This window comes from Aegilops tauschii, chromosome 4 (assembly GCF_002575655.3).
Source record: "Aegilops tauschii subsp. strangulata cultivar AL8/78 chromosome 4, Aet v6.0, whole genome shotgun sequence".
Classification (NCBI taxonomy): Eukaryota; Viridiplantae; Streptophyta; class Magnoliopsida; order Poales; family Poaceae; genus Aegilops; species Aegilops tauschii.
Window position 1 is genome coordinate 384,063,485 of NC_053038.3, and position 6,203 is coordinate 384,069,687.

Sequence of the window (6,203 nt, forward strand, 5' to 3'; positions counted from 1 at the left end):
CCAGCCGCGTGCCTCGCTGGCGACTTGCCGTCCCCGGACGGCATGACACTAGGAGGAGACGCCGGACTAACAGGAGGTCAGGAGCCGCTCGCCCAACAGCGTCACCGCTGCCCGGGCGCGTCGCCGTGCCTACCTTCCCAGTCCGTTCAGGGCTCAGGCATGCAACACCCACTAAGCCAACCCGATTTATCCTGAGATAAGTCCTCAACACTCAGCAGCCACTCCTCATTACCCATTTTCTAATTGATTCATTACTCATTAGGCAGGACTGTCATTAGGGTTTGTTGTGTGCTCAGTGCTACCTACACTTAATGGTTCAGATATATTTCGGTAATCTTTAGTACCTGTAAAGTTCACAGGGTTTTCAAAATTCCGGCCCTAGGAACAGACACTAGTCATTTTGGATTGTTGGTCGTAGTGACATTGACCCAGATTACTACGGCAAGCCAGGTTTGTTGAAAATTTTACTTGTCTTTCTTACTCATTCGATATAATATCCAATTATTCACGTCGATTAGATGCAAACAATAAGTGCTAGACAAACTTCTCGATTCAGATTTGGACGGTATCTTACTGCAGTTACAATTCTGCATACTTGTCCTAGTGAGCTCACAAGTAAATGATTGATTCACTACATCTATGCTTGCCTTGTCATATTTTTTGTCAATATTCTTTTAGGGTGGACCACCCTATTTCTGAATACTGCAACCGTAGACATGAGTGAATAGTATTTCTCTATGTGATCTCTTCCATCATGTGTGGGCAACGAACACTGCATTGTATAGAAAGAAAGTGTCATTTCCAGCTTTTACATAGGCTTTGATCTTTTACATGGAATACAATCTGCCTACTTGCTTTGTGTCGCACTACCGACACTCCACCCTTGAAGCTAAACATTATGCCACTCATAATTCCTTAGTTTATTTGTTCAAATACGAATTTCATATGATTCTAATGTTCCTACTTCAGTTTTGAAATTTGTGTCTGCCTGTTATAGAGACATAACGGGTTTGTATTTCTATGTGTGGTCTGGTCAGCACGGTTGGGGGGTGAAATTTGCATATGCGGGGGTTTATAGGGAGACACTCCTCGAGTTGAATCCGCAATGCATTCCATAGATAATCTGACTACTTTTTATGTTTTCATGAATCTCAAATTCTGAACAGCATCATAATGATTATGAGCTTGCGAGCATGAAAAGAATAAAGCAGAACAATGCCATGGCTGTCAAACTTGGCATTAAGGGACTGAAATCAAGTCTGGATGCAATGCAATGCAAACGCTCTCCACCTATAGATTCATGCTCAGAATATGATCCTAATAGTGATTCTGAGCTAGAGGGAGACCTAAGTCAATGTAGCTCCCTAGTGGAGGAGTCATAGGAAGATGCCCTATCTTATTCACCCATCAAGGTGCTTTCTCTAACTTTCCAAGGTTATATTTGTCGCACATATCTTGCAACTGATGCTTTGCATTGCTTCTAATTTGTTGAACTACCATTAGCTTAGTTTACACATCGTGTATGTGAATACGCCCTGCCTATCCATTTTCAGTACATATTCCATCTGTCATCATACCATATTTATCCATTCAAATGTTGTTCTTGTGTATCAGACGTTCAAAAGGAAGAGGGCGATTGCTGATCATGGAGGAGCACAAGCAAATTATTTGGAAAAGCTAGTGGCACCTGATAAATCAAATAGCCCATTAGGTGTAGTTGCAATATCACCTGACCCACAAAACACCCCAACTCTAGCAGACTCTAGCCCTACTACACTGGTCATTTCTGATGCCCCAACACAGCAGACCCGAACTGCAGCAAACATTATGATTATGCCAGTTGACATAGCACCAGCTCTACGACACCAAACCCCCATTCCAGTAAAGAGTACACCAAATCCAGTTGCCAAATCCCTTTTCGAACCAGAGAGAGCCCCAATTGCAGCAAATAGAACCCATGTTCCATTTCTTCCCAGCTTAGAAGACAAAGCTTATATTGTTGTCAGGAACTTTGTGCGCATCTTTCCTTCATGGAAAGATTATACCGCAGACACAAAACAATTTCCAGTCTTCCTCCGCAACTTACCCGTAAGTAATGTACTAATGTTATTCATGGTCATTACTACATATGTTTCTGCTGACAGAAGACACAAGATTTCATTCTTTTAATAGGCGAGGACCAAACTGGACTGTGAAGACGAGCAAGGGTTGGTTGCGCTTTTCAAGCACTCGTTGATGAAGTATCGTTCCTACCTGAGGCAAGAGCACTTCGATGGCAAGCCTCTAAACAAAATTTCTGTAAAGTCTCCGGTGCTACATTTATCCGACAGTGACTGGAATAATCTTGTTACACATTGGTCTCGGCTGCAGCGTAAGGTACTATCTATGATATCACATCACAATTTGAACTACATTTCTGCATTTGCCTTAACGTCTCACTTGTACAAAAACTGTTAGCAGAAGAACATTCATTCTCAAGGGACCACAGAATCTCGCAACTATACTGCACACTGCATTGCTCTCGTGAGTACCTCTTGCCCTGTATGACCATACTTACTTTCGTAGTTGTTTGATTATGTAGCATCACTGCACATGTTAGCCTCGTTATCGTCCATTTGGTGGACATTATAAGATCCGTATGGACTCTTACATAAAATTAGAATCAACCCAATGCTTTTGAAGAGGTTTAGCTCTGCAGTCCTCTTGTAAGGACTGAACATCGTCTATCACTGCACTTACATTAATAGCTACTCCGTCCGTCCCATAATATAAGAACGTTTTGTATAGTACACCAGTGTTCAAAACACTCTTGTATTATGGGAAGAGGGATTGGTTCATTGTATAGCATTCTGCATCTTATCTCCCTCGCCCACCATTTACTAAAAAGATCAGATCTATATTTAATCTTACCAAAAAGTACAATACACAGACAATGCCAGTGCAGAAGTGTAGCCCATTGCTCTTGTCAGTACATTTTGTCCTGTAATGCTTGTACTTCCAGGGATTGGTAGTTGATTATGTAGCATCAATCTGCATCTTATCTTCATTATCCTCTATCCCTTCCAGTATTATCATATCTATAATTACTCTATACAAAATGTAGAGTACAGGCAATGCTTATGAAGAAGATTCTGTGCTGAAATTCTTGAGTTATCCTTCCCTTGACATGGAGAAGGGCATTATAAAACCGGTGTTAACTGTTAATGTAAGTCAGTCCTTCTAAAGCCTTTATCCTCAACTGCTGTTTAATTTGCTCATACTCCCTATCGTTTACTGCTGTTTAGTTTGCTGTTTCGACCAAAATGCATGTTCGCAAGAACCGTAAGTTCTAAGTTTTTACTTGTAAAACCAAATTCCTTATTCATACCATGCACATTACTCAATACTCCCTATATGTATGCTTGTTTTTGTGGATCTATAATCCAGTGTGTGGTGAAGCAGCCCACGTTTGCACCTTGTCATCTCCTATTTTATTTTACTGATGTGGCTGATGATATGAACAACATGCCATGCACATTAACCGAAATAGATACAATGATTTTCTTTGCCCTTCATCTATGCTTGTTATGTTGACATGGTAATCCGGTAGTGTGGTGAAGCTGGTAATCCAGTAGTGTGGTGAAGCTCCTCGCATTATGAACAATGCCAAATTATGCTATTGATATTTTGAACTTACTCTTTATTTTCTAATTTGAAATTGGATGGAATTGACAGCACAGTTATCATCTTTGTTTATAGACGTGCAAAACCTGTCATCTCTCTGCTTTGTTTCAGGGTGATATGCCTGATGGCATGCACAAGTCTGCTGAAGGTTGTGCGACAAACCCAACATATATTGCAGCAAAGAAGGCAAAACATCTTGAAGATAGCGAGACAACCCCAAAGTCTTGTCTTGATGCAGTGTTCAAGTTACTTGAGACTAGAAGTCAGACAAGCTCACAGAATTCGTTGTCTGAATCAGTTCGACTTCTTCAGTCCCAAGTTCTAGCAGAATGGCATTCTGCAACTCAACTTCGACTTGAAGTCCTATCTCTAAGAAAGATTGCGGAGAACACCAATGAGAACCTCATCGCTAAACAGCTACACCTGGAAGCTATGACCGACATGCTAGGCCGGTCTCACAGCCTTGCTCAGCAGCTTGCGCAGCAGTTCCCGCGCAAGGCTAACCTTTCTTGAACTGTCTTGGAAGTGGTCTCGATTCAGTATTATTTTGTTACGCTGCAATGGTGCCCAGTTTTTGTAATATGCTTCTTCGTTGCGCTTTATGATCACTGGTGGCGAACTTCGATGCCCAGTGGATGTAATATACCATAAATCCTTTATTGTATAGTGTAGGTTTATTCTTAGTTACTATGCCGTAATTTCTTTATTGTATAGAGTAGGTTTGTTCTTAATTCCTACTAGTTACTGCCATCATTCGCTATCTGAAAAAAATCAGATGTAGTCGACCGGGCCGAAACATTCGCCTCTAACGGGCCTGGTGTTTAGCGGGCCACAATTGGGCCGGCCTGCATTTTTCTTGGGCCCGAATCATTGGGGCCTTCACACTTTGTGTGAGGCCCACAACTTACACCGGCATATATTTTAGTTGGGCCTTTTGTGGACCTAGCGCTTAGTTTGGCCCAGGTAGCGTTGGGCCATTAACAGACTAAATATTGTACTGGCCTGTTACGGCCCAGATGAAACCATGGGCCTTTAACAGGCCGAAATGCATATTGGGCCTCAATTTTCACTAGTCGTCGACGGGCCTTCAGCAGGCTGAAATGTAGACCGGGCCTTTTTGGGCCCAGTTATATCACAGGCAGTTACCAGGCCAAAACATATCTCGGGCCTTAGTTGGCCCACTGATATCATGGGCCTTTAAGTGGTCGAAAGCTTAGTACAGACATCAATGGGCCGAATTATGCGACATGCCTTTAACAGGCCCAAAGTCACGTTGGGCTTAACTGTTGCCACCTTTATCACGGGCCGTTAGTGGGCCTGATGTCCCGTCGGACCATATATGGCCCATGGGCAGCACGGGCCATTCCCAGGCCGAAAGTCACACCGGGCTGAAATGGGCCCATGTCTACATCGGGCCTCTAACAGGCCGAAAGTCACTGGGCTGTAATTGGGCCCAAATATTCGGCGAACAATTAACGGGCCAGATCTGGCTTCGGGCCGTAAATGGGCCCAAATATTCGGCGAACAATTAACGGGCCAGATCTGGCTTCGGGCCGTAAATGGGCCTTTATTAAGCAGGTCGTTATTGGGCTGGCCCACTAGTACCTCAGTAAGCACTACGGGCCTTTGACTGGGCCGACCTTTTTAACCTATATGGGCCTCTGTTGGGCCGTGCCACGTGTCGACGTATCATAGGCGCTTTGGGTCCAATTAGTGGATGACATCTGTTCCAACGGTGAGCCGACACGTGTTTCCTCCAGCCAATGATGATTTTACACGTGGAATATCCAAATTGGTCGGGGCTGTTAATGGGTTATCGGATCCAAAACCGGACCTGATAGCTTAACGGTGTTCCGTTATGGTGGATGCCACATGTCGGTCACCCTTGACGAAAGCACTTCTGTGACGCGCGATTTATCGTCATGGAATTGGACACTTCCGTGATGATAATTTTGGTAATGTCATGGAACACTTCTACGACAGCACAGGTATGACTATCTTGATTCTGTCATAAATTTGTCATGGATATACATGCATGACAGAAAACGTGACCTACTGTGACAAACATGTATCATCAAGGAAGTGTATTTTTTTGTAGTGTATATTGGTGTTAAACCTATTGTATTCCAACTTTTCTATGGTTCATAAACTCCATTACTAGCCATAGATTCATTAAAATAAGCAAACAACACACGAAAAACAGAATCTGTCAAAAACGGAACAGTCTGTAGTAATCTGTAACTAACGCAAACTTCTGGAACTCTAAAAATTCTACCAAAATAGGACGACCTAGATAATTTGTCTATTGATCTACTGCAATTGGAATCCGTATTTTATCCCGTTCTTGTAATTTTTAACAATTGTTTTCGCGAACAGAAAGTTTCTGGAATTTTCAGCAAGATCAAATAACTATCATCCAAGAAGATCCTATAGGTTTAACTTGGCACAAACACTAATTAAAACACAAAACCACATCTAAATAGAATCTAGATGGATTATTTATTCCTAAACAGAACCAAAAGGCAAAAAACTAAAATAAA